This window comes from Trichosurus vulpecula, chromosome 5 (genome assembly GCF_011100635.1).
Source record: "Trichosurus vulpecula isolate mTriVul1 chromosome 5, mTriVul1.pri, whole genome shotgun sequence".
In the NCBI taxonomy this organism is placed as follows: Eukaryota; Metazoa; Chordata; class Mammalia; order Diprotodontia; family Phalangeridae; genus Trichosurus; species Trichosurus vulpecula.
Genome location: NC_050577.1, coordinates 261952978 through 261969226, shown reverse-complemented (window position 1 = coordinate 261969226; position 16249 = coordinate 261952978).

Genomic DNA, 16249 nt, shown 5'->3' with positions numbered 1-16249 from the left:
ATTTCTCTATACCAATGTCATTTTAACAACATCAAGACTTTTCGGGAAACAAGGGGTTAAATTGATTATCTACCACTTGATTTATGGTCAGAGAGCAGTAAAGCTTGGGCTGACCAGATTCTACTGTGAGTCACTAACGAAGGCCAGCTGGGAAGCGGCATGGGCAGTTGGCGTTCATGTCAGAACTCAGAGTTGCCAAGTTAACTTGCTGTTGTTGTTACCAGGAAAGCTGGCTAAGCCCCTATTTACAGAAGGATCTGAGTAAATAGATAAGAGGGGCATAAATGAGAACATCCGATTTGCAAAGTCCAAGCCAAGTCAAACCATGGTGAGGCTAACATAAAAGGAAAACTGGAACCTAAGAGAGCTTAAGTCAAGATCACCAGTAAACTGACATGCTCAGACACTAAAAAATAAGGTTTTTTTGTTATGATAAACTCTAGATGTTTATAAACCAGATTTTACACACTATTTTGGGGCAGCAGTCCCAACCTTCCAACAAGTTAGAAGATTTACACTTAAAATTAGTCTATCAATCAATCAAGCAAGTATTTATTATGCATCGACTACTGGCCAAGCATTCCATTAGATTGGAAATAAAGAGACAATATGACCCTTGTAGAGGTGTTTTTTTTTAATTCTAAGAACATGAAGACAACACGCACATATATAGGAATCAAGAAAGCACACAAAATACATATGCAATAGATTGGCATGTAGAGTATGCTGCTTGGGCACTAGGTGCTGGGGAAAGACTTTTTGTAGAAATTGTGCTTGAATTGAGGCTCCAGAGAAACCAGAGATTCTTAAAGGTAGGCTTTAGGGTTACTCAATAAGAAAGCACAAACATTAAAGAGGATGTGTCATACGTGAGAAAAAGCAAGATGGTCACTATGGCTGAACCATAGAGTTTGGGGGGGGGTTGTGTGCAACAAGCTGGAAACGAAGGTTAGGCTGAGTTATAAAGTGTTTATGAAGGTTATATTTGATCCTAGATGTTACAGAGGGTCATTGGAATTTATTGAGTAGAAACATGACTTTGCTTGTACTTTAGGACAATAACTTTGATGGCTAAGATGTGGCAGGATTGGAGCAGAGAAAGACTTGAAGTAGGGAAGCCAATTATTAAGCTATTGTCATAGACTAGGTGAGTCACGATGAGGATTTGAGCTAGAGTGATGACTGTAAGAATAGTGAGATGGAGACAAATACAAGGGATGTTGTGGATGTAGAAATAAAACCCAAGATTTGTGAAATGAGTAGCTATATTGGATGAGGGAAAATGAAGAGTGTAAGGGTAAGCAAAGTGGGACTTTTTGTTGTCTTTTGGAGTGCTTCTCAGCACTGGGGCAATCAAGTGCTTTTGATTTCATCTTATGTTTGTTTGTAGGAAGGCCTACACCCTTTTGCTAGTTAGGTCACAAGAGGTGTGAAACTCTCAAGAGTTGTGAAACACTCTGAGAGGTGTGAAGCACTCCGACCCTGAAGAAGTGTATATATACTCTGAGGTTAGTTTGTCTGGGGCTCACTCATCAGAAGAGTGTTGGTGTGGAGACTCTGGGTAGTCTTTGAAAACCCAGATGCTGGTGCTTCTCTCTCTGGTAACTGTGTATGTATAGCTTTAGCCAGAAAGCTTGAAGTTTGTCTGTCGATTTGTGTTATTTGCTCTGTTTATATTTTCTCTGTGATTTCTGTTTGTATTTGCTCTGAAGCTCAGGGTGCTGAACTAAGTGAATGATATATGTATGTTTTATTAAAATGAGATTGTAAACCCCTTAAAGTTGCTTTTCTTAGAAAAGCAGATCAAAAAACCTGTGCTAGCAGCCCTCCTGTGTGCTGCTGTTATGGGTCTTTCACAGTCACAGTAGCAGCAAGCAGTATTGTTGTTACAAAGAGTTAAGTATGAGATGAAGGTTGGGAACCTCTTTGAAGGGAAGGATGGTGGTACTTTATGCAGTAATAGAACAGTTCAGAAAAAGGTGGGTTGGGGGAAAGATAATGAATTATGTTTTGAACATGTTGAGTTTGAGATGCTTAAGTATATTCAGTTAAAAATGTCTCATAGAAGGTTGGTAGTGTGGTATTGGAATTTAGGAAACAAGGACTGGATGTATAACTCTAGAAATTATCTGAATAGAGGCAATAATTGAACCTAAGGGGATTTATAAGGCTACTAAGTGAAAGAGTATAGAATTATATTATAAAAAGCTCCAGGCTAGAACTTTGATGGATACCTAGTTACTTCATGAGGGTAGAGGGATAGAAGGCATGAATTGCTCTAAAAATGAGGTGACAGTGACATAGTATTTTCATGTAGAGCAAACCCACAAAGATATAAAAGAGAAAGCACCAATTAAGGCTTACTGTATATGCAAATGTTAAAGTATTGGAATTAGAGAAAGGTAGCAATTTTTTCATACGGAATTTTTTTTCCACATATGAGTCTGATCAAGCACTCAGTAATAGTACTTTCAGTAATGAGAAAATTGAAGGTCATACACTAGGGGCATGGGAAGGTTTTCATAATTTGCTAAGTGGGGTTAATAGTCAACTGTCTAAAGCATTGCAGGAGAGTAACATGGTAGATGACTTAAAAGATGTTTCTTTTTAAGCTTTCAAACCCATTACATTATAGAATACACAAGAGTCATAGATTTAGAGCTGGAAAGATCCTTAGAAGTCCCCTAGTTCAACTCAGGATTAGATTCCAGGGACTCCAACTCCAAATCCATTGAGCTTTCTGATTCACCACAGCTTCCCCCCATAAGGACAATTTGTCTTTCTTTTTGTTCTTTGCTTAGGCCTAGTTTCAGATTAAATATCTGTTGTAGTTGTCTAACTACATTTCCAAAGTTTTGGAATCTCTTCTGCTTCCATCTTGGTAAAGAATCATACTTAGGTACATAACCAAGTATCTTAGCTTTGGTTAGAAGGTCTCCTAAACAAGTTTCATGTTAGCTTCTAAAATACATACTTGGGTCATTTTTCTCTTCCAGATTTCCAGAAAATTTATAAAACATTTCAACATGCTATTTCCAAGACCAGATTTCATTGTATATATGTATTTCTTTTAGATTAAACAACAGACAATTATAATCACTCTTCTTACAGATTCCTTCCTACAGAATCTTGACTTCAAGTCATATGAATGTAGTATAGGACATTTGCTTGGACAGAAGGATGTTTCCTCACAGTTTAGGGTCATGTTCTCTCCCTATGGGAAAGAATCCACTTCCATGGGCAGTTAAATCCTAATCTACAACACCTCCCCTCCCTAGAAGAGGAGCTCCCTCTTTAAGAATTACCTCCTGAGGCCAAGAATTTCATATAATAGGTCCTAATTTGGTTTTCTGGTTGGCAATCTGGCTGGGACTTGATTAAAGGTGTTTATGCAGTGGCCTGACTGGAGAATCTTACCTTAAGTAAAAAATGTTTAGTACAGCTTTTGAAATATTCTCCTTTCACAATGCTACTATCAGTTACTCACGGTTACACCTATGATTTGTTTTCATAGACAACCACATAAAGGTCAAAAACATCTGTCTATCACACTGAGGTTTAGAACACTGTTATTATTGAATGTTTTTTTCTTATTTATTCAGTGAATGAAACAAATCTACCATAGTACTATGATAGCAGAATATTTTGTTATAGTATGCAGAACAAATAATTTGAGTAAGAGGTTGGGACTTTAATATTTTCAATCTAAATAGGAATGAAAGAATACAAAGCATAAAATTCCTCCAAACAAATACAAAACAACAAAAAGACCTTCTGTAAAAAAATGGTAATTTTTTTGTTAATTTCAGTTTGCAAACAGTTGAGTCAAGCCAATAAGCGCTTATTGCATACTTACTTTGTGCTAGGCACTGTGCTAGGGAGATAAAGAGAAACAAACACAGTCCCTACTTTCAAGGTCTGCTGGGGAGATGATTTGAAAACAATCACATATAACTGTATATGAAAAAAACAAAATATACGTAAGATAAGTTAGGAATAATCACAGATGGAAGACATTAACATTAAGAGGGCCTGGGAAAGACTTATTACAGAAGGCGAGATTTTAGCTGTGACTTAAAAGAAACCAGGGAAGCCTAGAGATGGAGATGAGGAGGAGGACCATTCTTGGAATGTAGGCACAGCCAATGAATATGCCAAGAGTAAGAAGATGGAGTGTTTTATGTGAGAAACAATATGTATACCAGAGTCACTGGATCACGGAATACATGGAGGGAAGTAAGGTGTCAGATGGGCCATTCCTATTATTAGAACAGGCCTTCAGATCAGATACTAGCAAAACACACACACACACACACACACACACACACACACACAACCAACATAAACATGTTTCTATTCTACATTACCATTATCATTTTACCACTCTAGAAGGACCAAACATTAATGTGTAAGGGACTCTAAACATGACAAGAAGTATATAAGTATATGTCCACACACACAGATGCACACACACACACACATAAAAATATACATATATAATTAAAATAAAGGAAAAAGAAATATATATATACATATATGATTTAGTATAAAAGTGTATGCTAAATATATTTGCTAAATATAAACTAAATACATATGTGGTATAAAATTTTATATTTATAAATTTTTTTTATAAAATGGATCAAAATATATATACATGTTTATGTAGTGGTAATCAGGGCAGAGATTTTGCTGTTCTTCTCTTAAGTGCCTTTAATGAGTCTAGCCTTTGTTTGAATGGGGCAACTAAAGCGGGATCTTTTTTGTCTTTGAGTATTTCTCAGCTAAGACAACTGAGATTCATTGAATTGTGTATAACGTGGTGCTAGTGGTTGGAGTTCTCCCACACTGTGGTGTTAGTGATTTCTCACACTCTAAATAGTGAGCCTTGAGCCCTCAGGGCTCTAAGAAGGATATATAAGATCTGAGGTCAATGTTTCACTTTTGGGGGTACACTCATTGAAAGATTGTAGGTGATAAGACTCTGGGCAAGCTGTTGAACCTGCCCCGCTCCGGCTTTGTAACCCAGACAGATAGATGTTGGCGCTTCTCTGGTAACTATGCATCGCTATGGACAGACTAGTTTGTGTTAGTTGATCTGTTTATAATGTATGCTTGTAATTTCTTGTTTTTTACCCTGAAGTTCAGGGGGCTGATCTTTTCCCCCTGAAATAAGTGAATGATGTATGTATGTTTAACTAAACTGAGAGTGTTAACCCTTTCCTTAGAAAAGCAGATCAAAGAACCCATGTTGGCAGCCCTTCCTGTGTGCTGTTGTTGTTGGTCTTACACAGCCACAGTAGCTGCTAGGAACATTGTTGTTACAGTTTAATGCCATGTCTAGAATCCCTTACCCCTCCTTTCTTTGTTCCCATGTACATATGTATATATACATACATACACACACACGCACACGCACACACACACACACACACATACACACATATATATATATATATATATACACACACAAAATATTTGTGTATATATGTGTCATTAAATGGAAAATGAAAAAATGCATTTATAGTATTGCAGGCTACTTTTACTAGAAAAGATCAGGTTTATTCTGGTAGGTATGTTTCTCTATGGTTTATCCCATCTGACCATCTTAGTGGTGTAAGAAATGGGAGGAGTAGTTTTGTTTCCACAGAACTAAAGGTGTGCTTCCCTGCCCTCCCCCACCCCAGCTTTAGCAGAGACCAGGCCTCAAGGTCGGTCAGGTGAGAGGTCAGAGGCTTGTACGCATGTGCATACTTTTTGAGAAGGCAGTCTAGGTAATTAGAGAGGCCAAACCCACTTGAACCTGTTCAAGCTTATCTAGGGTCTGGTCTTGGTCAAGAATCCAGGCCTACCGATTTGCATATGTTAAAGAGGGAAAGTAGGGGAAGTAAAAGAATATAGTTTAATCCTAAACTAAGACAAGGAAAATCTAGTTAACTTCACTTTTGCTTCTGTATCCTTATTATCCTATTTATGTAAACTGTATAACCTAGGAAAACTATGTAAAAAAACAAAGATTGTAAACTAACCATGACTCTAGCAGGAGTGGAGGGAATGGTTACCCCTGCTCCTGCAGCTGTATCAGTGTGAGTGTTCCTGTGAGCACTACACCTGCTCTCTCGGGGAGTGTAATAAAATGCCTTCTTCTGCCCACTCTGGTCCTGAGTTCTTTGGTGGTTGTGAATGGGCAAATCACATGGATTTTCCTAAGGTCAAGTGAAGGGAAGCAACAGGCAGCGGAAGCTCGCCAGGCTTACTCCTGGATCTTGTCTTGGGGTGTCCTGTGATTCTCACTGTGGTGTTAAGAGGGCTACCACTCTAGATTCCCTTGGGGAACCCTGTGGTCTGCACGGCCTTCTTAAGGGGATATCACTTGGGACTTCCGGCCGTGTCTCGGGAGCCTTGTGATCTTACTGCCATCCTAAGGGGCCATCGCTTGGGTCTTCCTTAGGGTCTGACCCCTAGGAGGCCCTGTGACCCCCATGGATTAAGGGATGGCTACCACTTGGTCTTCCTCTGGGAGTCCTGTGGTCTGTACAGCCTCCCCTAGGGATTATCACAGGGTTCTTCTTCAGGACTTTAGCCCTGCCTAGGAAGTCCAGTGATCCCCAAAACCACGTTTTGCACACATTGGTGTGCAAAGATCAGGCAACTGAGGTTTCCTTTAAAAGAATCAAAATAGAATAGAGGTTGAGAATCTGTTTTATTTGCACAACCCAGTAAGCTCCACTCATTTGACTTCTAAGACCATTTTTTTACCCTGGGAATGCTGCAGTTTGGGATGCTGGGACCCCCAAAACACAAGGGTACAGGGAGGGTCTGCCTGAAGAGAATTCAACTACTTAAGCCTTTCCCTCAGAGTAGTGAGATTTTATTCTGACCCCAGTTGGACTGGCAAGATTTCTAGTAAATCTGCACAATATTGTGATGCCAATAGAAGTGGGTGAGATTCCAAGAATCCGTGTAGTTTAATGGGGGTAAAATTGGTACTTTTATACAGAAAGAGACTGAGAAAATCTGATGGGATTAAGGAATGGCAAGTAGCCTGCAGTGGGCCAGGTACAGACAATGAAAGGAGTTAAGTGATCTGGGCTACAATGAAAGGACAGTTAAAAGGATTATTGAGTATCTAGGTAGAAATATGTGGGGAAAGTTCAAGAGCAAAGATGTGGTCTTTTCCTTTTAGGAGTCCAGGTCCCATCCCTCATCGATTAGAGGAAGTTTCCCCCAAATTCACTGCACACAGCTTTTATCCACTTACTCTACATTTGCAGTGTACACATGCAAGTGGCAGGAAACCTAAGCTCTTCTCCCTTCCCCAACCAATAATTTATCCTGTCAATTTTGGAGCTAGAGAGTACATTGATGAAGAAAATGGTACCTTCTCTGTCTAGGTCATTAGAGCAAAGTAGAGGCTTTTCAAGACCAGCATGACCTTAATGAATAAGTTCAAGAGAGTTCTGCTGTCTGCCAAACCAATGTTCAATATTCTTCCCCCCAGAGAGCTAAGGATTTTCCTGTTCAGGGCCTTCACAGCACATGCGTGCTGTTTGTTAACTCCACATTTTAGACTATCAGTTGCCTGAGGACAGGGACTGCCTTACTTTTGCTTTAATAAAAGGCATCATTGTGGTGAAGTGCTTTGATTATATTAGGTTCAAGTCAATGCTCATTTACTGAGGCTTACTTTGTGTAGGCGCAGTACTAAGCCCTCAATAAAAAACTTGTTGAATGACTGAATAATGAATGGATGGATGCAAAGAGAAACTGTATTCCCTACCTGCTAAAGAGAATGTTATTCCTTGAAGACACCTTTTGTACGAAAAGTTTCATTTGCTTTGATTCTTGTTTCGTTTTGAGCATAATGCACAGAATACAGGCCATTCTAGTTCTTTAAGGTCTTCATTTCACCTCACCACACTTTTAGTAAAAAATGGCTTTAATCATTAGTCAACTAATGAATAAAGGATCAACCATTGCAGGAGCAGCTTGAACTCAGAAGGGAAAATGTTATTTCTTTCATTCTAATGAAATCTATTTATATGAGAATAGACTATTATATTCTTTGCTGTGAAGTGTATAATACTGAACTGTTAGTTGAATGACTTTTTCTTTTTGTTAATTTAAACAACCTACAACCTGTCCATTATGCTTATTCATTCTGCTAGTGGTAGACTGGCTCTCTCCACAAAGTCCAGGATAATAGAGCTTCAGACACCTTTGTTCTTTGCTATTAGCAAGATCATAACACCCTTACTTGGGAATTTGGTGAGACCTATTTAAATGTGACTTTAATCAGCTTATTGTCCAAATTCTCCTAAGTTGAAAGGAGCTCACTCTAAAAACTCCATGAAGAAATACTTCAGGAACGAACTGTTTCAAGTTAAAATCTCCAAGGGTATAAACATGTTTTGATATGGCGGCAATGACCAGAGCTTTGATAGCTGTAGCTGGGCCTGATAATACTTCACATTGACTCGAAATATAATAGCAATGATCATATGGATTAAAAAAAAATAGTGAGGCAAGTGTAACCGAGGGAGACATTGAAGTGTTTTTAGTTTGTTTTAGGATGGTTATTGCATATCTACAATAAAATCAGTACAAGAAAGGCAGGGCAAAATATATTGTAAGAGAATTATCTGACCAGAAAAGTAAATGATTACATAATGGTAACGAGAAATAAGCAGTGGATAGCCTGCATGTAAAGATATTCAGAAGAACACGTTGTGTGGGCTCCCTATGGGGGACTTATGAGAGATAATGAAACTTTCAAAAGATAAGAAGGTTGGACTGGGTTCATGTTAGTGAAGAGAGAGCACCCAGAATGATATAGTAGATACATCAAAATGTTGAAACACTGTGAATAAAACGCTGACATTTTTGAATAAGAGCATTTGCATTATTTAAGAGAGGAGGATTAAATGGGATAGTGTATCTAGAAGCAGTTTACAAAGCCAAACAAAACTGCACATTTCTCAACTCCTTAATGCCATGCAACAAGAAAACCACAATGGAATGATGACTGTAATTCCTTGACTTCATAAAGTTGTAAATGAAAAGTTCAACAGTAATACCAAAATCCCAAGTGCTTTAAAATTATTATTTCACGCTGATGTTACTGTTAACCCAACAGATGTATTTCTTTTTCTAGTTTTCCTCCATTGTTCCCAGGGTAATTTGTTTCATTATTTGTGCCTTCCTTGTTTGCTTAGTTTGTACACTGTTTTTGTATTTCTGCTGTCTCCCAGTGCTTGAAAAGCAAATTATTTGCTCACATTTTTGGTGGGGAGTGGGAATGGTTCAAACACTATTTTGTGAAAATGCAATCTTTTTAAATCTCTTTCTGTTTGTGTGTTTGTGTTTGTGTGTGTGCGTGCGTGCGTGCGTGTGTGTGTGTGATTAGGCTCAGGTTCACATGCTAAGACAATACTTTTGCACCTTCAGCTCCTTTCACTTTGGGACACATTCCACTCCCTTCTTTTATTTCTGGTGGGTGCCGAATAATCTTCTTATATGGATTTTCTTTCCTTTATATTTGAATTTTTCATCTTAGTCACTTGTAGAATTTTCTTGTTTGTCATAAGAATTGTTGAATTTATCTACATGTGTTTTGAAGTTTAAGGATAAGCTATTTTTATTTATTTATTTGCTTGCCTTCTGTAGGCAATTTGTGTTTCTTTTGATTAGCACTTTGTTTTCTGTGTTCAGAATATCTACGTAGTTTTTATTTTTTATATTTTTTCTTGCATTATACTGCTCAAATTCTGACTTGAATTCTTTTAGGAGACTAGTAATCTTTGCCTTGTCTTAATATATCCTGTTTTCAATATTAGTATGTTGTGTTTGTATAGAAATTACTTGTTTTTTATGTTATGGCTTTTTGTTTTTTTTTTTCCTTTTGGTTTGTTCTTCACTTTTATGTATTTGTATTCGCAATCACTTGTTTTCTCTTTTTTATTTTTCCCTTTGGAATCCTCCAATGTGGAGGATTTATATTTACTAGCACACACACATGTGTGTATATATGTATGTATATACATGTGTATGTGTGTGAATATACATGTATAGATACATGAATGTATGTATACATATATATGGACATGCATGTGTATATCCATATATATACATGTATAGATATTTCTGCAAATTATTTCTGCTATGCAGGCCAAGAATTTGACTTTCATTTTTTCTATTTCTTGTGAACCATTAAGGAATATTCTGCTGTGGTTCCTTGACCTCTTGAGAATCTGTAGTTTACTTTGTCAAATTAGATGCTGACTTATTTTCCTTCTCTTTACAGAGATGTTTGGAATTATTTGTCTTCCAGACAAATCATTTTTTTTCTTTCCCTTTGTTATGAATAACTTTCTTGATAACTTGCTTGTAACCAAAAATTTTAGTTTTTTTTTTTTTATTACCTTCTGAGGTCTTTGGTAATTCCAATCTCTTTTCCTTATATTCCACTTTCACATACTTTCTGGCTACTTCCTCAATTCCTTAGCCCAGTACCTGGAATAAAGAAGGCACTTAATCTCCTAAGTATTGGACTTTAATGTTGTCGCCGTCTCTTCTCACACTTGGAAATTTACTTTTTACTAGCCTCAGTCCTTGTCCCAAGTGTTTTGTTTATGTTTTATGTTGCTTGTAAGGCAATCAGGGGTTAAGTGACTTGCCCAGGGTCACATAGATAGTAGTCCCAAAGTGTTTTATGTGAAGACTGGACCAGCTCCAACTGGATGACTGTTTCTCTTTCCTCCAGGTTTGGTAGAGCCCCATACACATGCTGATCTTTTCCCTGTTCCCTATATTCTTTAGTTTCTCTATATGAATACTGTGCACTGCCACCTTAGGAACAGCCTACTTCTACTTTCCAATGCCTCTGCCTAGGGCTTAGGAGGGAGGCGAAGCAGAAATGACTACTCTTGTTTGCTTCCACCAAATGGTAGAGTAAGGGCAAAGATAAAAGATATGCTGGCAGATATTTTAACCACAGCAAAGGAATTGCTGAGTGTTTCCAAGAACACAAGCCCATGGATCTAGTTGTATACTCCTACCAGAACAAGGGGCTTTTTGGGGAGGAAGTCCTGAGCAAGCCCATTAGGGATTTCCATTCTCTATTGTTAATTCATCAGGTTTCTGTCCCATCAAGGTTCTTTGGTGTTTTAGCCTGTAGAGATAGTTGTAATTAATTTACTATTTGCAACTGATGCTTATTTTGGATAGTTTTATGAAGTGGTGAGGATCAGAGAAAGCATCTAGTCTTCCATTTTGTTGGTCATATGACCTATAGGTTGATACCCTCTACTCATAAATACTCTTTCCTCTCTGGGTTTTAGTGACACTATTATCTCCTGGTTCTCCTCTGATCTAGACCACTTTCACTTTTCTCTCTATGCTATTTTTTCTTGTTGACCTTATGAACTTCCATGGATTTAATTAATATCATTATACATATAATATACAAATTTATATATTTATCAACAATCTCTCCCTTAAGCTTTGGTCCCATGTTAACAATTGCCTAATATCCATTTCAAACTAAATGTCCTGGATACATCTAAAATTTAATACGATCAATATGGCCTTCATTATCTTTCCCTTCAAACCTATTCCTACTTGCAAACATTAATTTTGTCAATGGAACGACCATTCATCCAGTCTCCTAGGTTCATACTTAATTTTAGTATTACCCTGTCTTCCTATTTCCCCTTCATCCCAGTGATGCCAAATACTATTATGTCTAACTCTACATCCCTCACCTAAGATCCTTCATCTCTACTCTCACAGCAGCCATCTTAATTTTTGTTCTTATTACTTCCTACATTGATTATCATAGGGCTTCCTTATTGATCTCCCTTCCTCCCACTTTAAGCTTTCTTACACACAGCTGCCAATCTGTTGCTGCATACGTGATGGTGTTACTCATTTATTCAATAAACTCGAGTGCCTCCCTATTGCCTCTGAAAATCATATATAAAATTCTCTGTTTAGCTCTAAGGCCCTACATAACCCAACTCCCATTCTATCTTTCTATCCTCATTTTAAATGGCTCCCCCACTACATTCTCTAGCCAAATCATTGTCTCTTTTCCTCATATGTGACCTGCAATTTCCCATCTCTGTTCCTTTGCAATGGCTGCCCCTCTGGACTTGTAATGTACTCTTTCCCTACCTTTGCCTTGAAACTCCTCTCTTCTTCAAGTTGAAGTTCAAATTCTGCTTTCTATGTGAAGATCCCCTCATATCCTGATCCCCTCAATTGCTAGTGTTCTCCTTCCCCAAATAGCATTTAGTTAAAGTGAACTACCACTTTTTGAATTTTATTTCTGTTTATTTTCACTCTGTTTCTCTCTGCCTTTGTGTGTGTGTCTCTGTCTCGATCTGTCTGTCTTTCTCTCACTCTCTCTGTCTCTCTCTGTCTCACTCTTCCTCTCATCTCTCTCTTCCCATCTCTAAAATTTGGAGGTTGGACTAGTTGGTCTTTGAATTTTTCTTTTTTTTTCCAGTTCTAGTACTGTGGTCTTATGGATGGTTTCATTTGTTGTATTATACCCACAGTGCCAGGCAATAATAGGCACTAAATAAATACATGTTGGTTGATTGCTATTCTTCTAACTGCTTGTAATTAGCCTCACCTCCCAACAACTGTAGTTGTTCTTTACTTTGTTCCTGGAATCCTATAATCTTCTCAAATTAGGAAAATTGTACGTACTCCAGACTCTGGGTCCAATTCTGGTACTAGCTACAATGAATCTAAAGGGCCTAGGCCTATAATTTTGAATCTTGTTTCTAGTTACACGCCGAGTTTTATATACCTTGCTACTGCACTTTTCCTTCTTTCTCTGTTGATTGAGTCTTCCCAGACTATAAACTCTATGAGTGCAGGGATAATCTCTTCTCTAACTAGCTTATTTATCATTTCCCCACTCCTGCTCTCCAGTTATGCACCCATTTTATAAGAGTTAAACATCCAGCATACCAGTTTATTGTTGTCCCCCAGGAGACTCAATTCTGTGTGCAAAAGAAGAGATGGTATTTTGGGGTAACCATTTTAGTTAAAAGATGACAATTAGGTAACAGAGGCAAGCAACTGCATGGCACATTTGTGGGGAGTCTATTTTATTTTTATTGGTTCAGTCAGTAGAATCACAAAGCTATTATAGAGAATAATAGAAAACAGTTACCACCATCTCCTACTGGCAAGCACCTTAAGGAAAAAAGCCCAAATCTTTCTTTCTAAAACAGAAAAGTATCTCCCCATGTCAGTTAGCCTCGATGCAAATTATTGACCCATGTTGCAGATAATTTATATCAAAAGCCTGGTGATGCACTTATTAATTATTAGGGAGCACCATTTGATTGCTCACTAACTCACTGATGATCTTTCATCTCAGGTACATTTTGTTTTCTATTACCGGCCATCTCCCTACTAGGGTCACCAGATTTCCTAACCTTGTGCTTATACATGGAAGTTTATTTATTTGTTTTTGCTGTTATTTTATTTTTCCCCAATTACATGTTAAAACTTTTTTTAACATTTTTTTTCAGTTTTGTGTTCTAAATTCTATCCCTCCCTTTCTCCTTCCCTCCCATCCCCCCACCTGAGATGGTAAGCAATCAGATATAGGTTATACATATTCAATCATGTAAAACATTTTCTGAGATCCTTGAGCAATTCTGAAAGACCTGCTTCTCAAAAAGTGTAAGGATTGAGATACCATTTCTCAGTAGGATATATATTAGAAGGACTTGGATATGTATCAGTTCCTATCAGGCGTTACTATCGTAGTGCTATATTGGGATGAGAAGTGGATATGATACTTTCTGTTGCTGTGAAACCGGGGCACTTGTCTCTCCTTCCCACTTGAGGCATGAAAGGTATGTTTGAATAAGAGTGGGTTCTTTCACAATAACAGAGTTAGTAGATTAAAACAAAATAAACAAACAAAAAATCAACTTTCCCCTTCTCTTTCCTGCCTGTCACTTATTGCCCTGAACCATTTTACTTTTTCCTTATTGATGATTTTCTCCCAGAGTCCCTAAAACAATGATGATGATTTAATCTTTAAATAATCAAGCTTAAAAGTATTCTTAAAAACTGGATTTAGGACTGTTAGGAAGTTTCCTTTTCAAATAAGTAGGGACTTGGGAATAATCCTTTGAACCGAGACTGTTCTAAACCCTGGTTTTATTGTTACCATTATCATTTTACCTCAATACCTTCATGAACTCATCTGAGTGGAACATGTCTTCTGAAGTCAATGAAACTGATCAACTGGGAGCTACATAATGGGTCACAGAGCAAGATGAGAAAGGGTCCCTCGAGCACTAAGTTAAACTCCACTTTAATGTTTACATTATCTACTGTTCACTGAGAAAATAGACATTGGAAACACAAACCCATTTGTTTCCAAGGACTTTGGACATTTGTCAGTGGTAGATTTACTTTCATATAAAGTATAGACTGAATATAGCCACCTGTATTTGACCCAAAGTACCACCATAACCCTTATTTTCTGTTTTATTTTTTTTTAAATCCCTTCATTAGCTCTCAATCTTTGCCATACCCCTAGATACCCACAAAGGTATACGTGCGGATATAGACATAAGAACTGTGCTAGAAAAGGTGTTTCAGAATTTCTTTGTTCCAGATCTAGATACAGATCTAGCTCCAGAATGGGAAAAGATTGTAGAGGTTATCTAGTCTAGCCCCCTCATTTTATACAAAAGAAACCTCAGGCCCAGAGAGGTTAAGGGACTCTTCTAAGTCCATACAGGTAGTAAGTTACAGGGGTAGCATGTAGACCTCAGATACTGACTCTTAAGTTCCTTATGGTTTTTTTTTTCCTGCTCATACACATAGGGTTTTTCATTTTGCTCAAAATGAAGGCAGGCTAGTTATCAACTGCTGCTGCTCTTTATCCATCACTAAAACTAGCAAATTTGTATTCATAATTTTAATACTATTCCTAATGGACAGATTTGACCATGTCACTCACTGAGTTAAGAAGCTTTGATTTTTTGGCTTTTAAGACCTTTCATCATTGGACTTGAAAGTTTCTGTATAGTCTTACTGTGCATTACTGCCCTTCCCTCTGTTTCAGTCACATGGACCTGCTTGTTTTTCACTATACGTATAATTTCTCCTTCCTCTCCTCATTTCCCATTTCTGGAATTCCTCATCCCTGATCTACACCAAAAATTACTTTGTATATATTTTGTATTTAATTTTCTATGTACATATTATTTCACTTCAGGAAAACTATAGCTCCTTGAGAACTGGGAATCTATTCTTGTTATATACTATGCAGTTATTAAATGCTCATTGAACGGATGGATGGCTGAATAATAATGTAACTTTTCATGAAAAGAACACAATTTTCACAGTAAAATCTTACCTGTATGTGCATATAATAATTCCCCAGTTAATAAGCATTTTACATGCATAATCTCATATGACTCTTATTTGTTAAGTAGCCCAATCCAAAAAAAAGAAATATAAAGGAAATCTAATATTCTTTTTTTATAGTATTTCTATATACTAGCAGAGGTAGGGAACCTTCAGCCTTTGACCCTCTAGATCCCCAAGTACTGCTCTTTGAATTCAGACTTCACAGAACAAATCCCCTTAATAAAAGGATTTGTTCTATAAAACTTGGACTCAGTCAAAAGGCCACACCCAAGGACCTAGAAGGCCACATGTAGCCTGGAGGGCCCAGGTTCCCTACCCCTGTGTATAAAATAGTATTTCTTACAGTATTTATTATATCCTTTTCTTATAACTTAATATATATAGATATTAAGATGATTTTTGTTTTGATGAAACCCTTTTCTTGGTCACAAATAATGAATGATAAGTTGGAAGATGAAGCAGAGTGGAAAGAAGGAGGGAGGGGAAGGGAAGAAGTATTTACATATCACTTATGTGCAGGTTGTATGCTAAGCACTCTTTGAAATGAAGGGGATATTATTATCCCTGTTTTACAGTTGAGTAAACTGAAGCAAACAGAAAATACGTCACTTGCCCAGAATCATACAAGTAGTAAGTTTTTGAGGCCAGTTTTGAACTCAGGGGTTCCTGATTAAAAGTCCAATGTTGTCTCTATCCACCTGACTACCTCTGAAAGAGTTTTGGAATTTCAGTGAGAAAAAAAAGGATTTTTGCCTTTGGGACTTGCAAGATTCTTTTGCCTCTCTTAGTCTCCACTTCACCCACCAAATGGAAAATAAGTTTGAACAAATTACCCCAA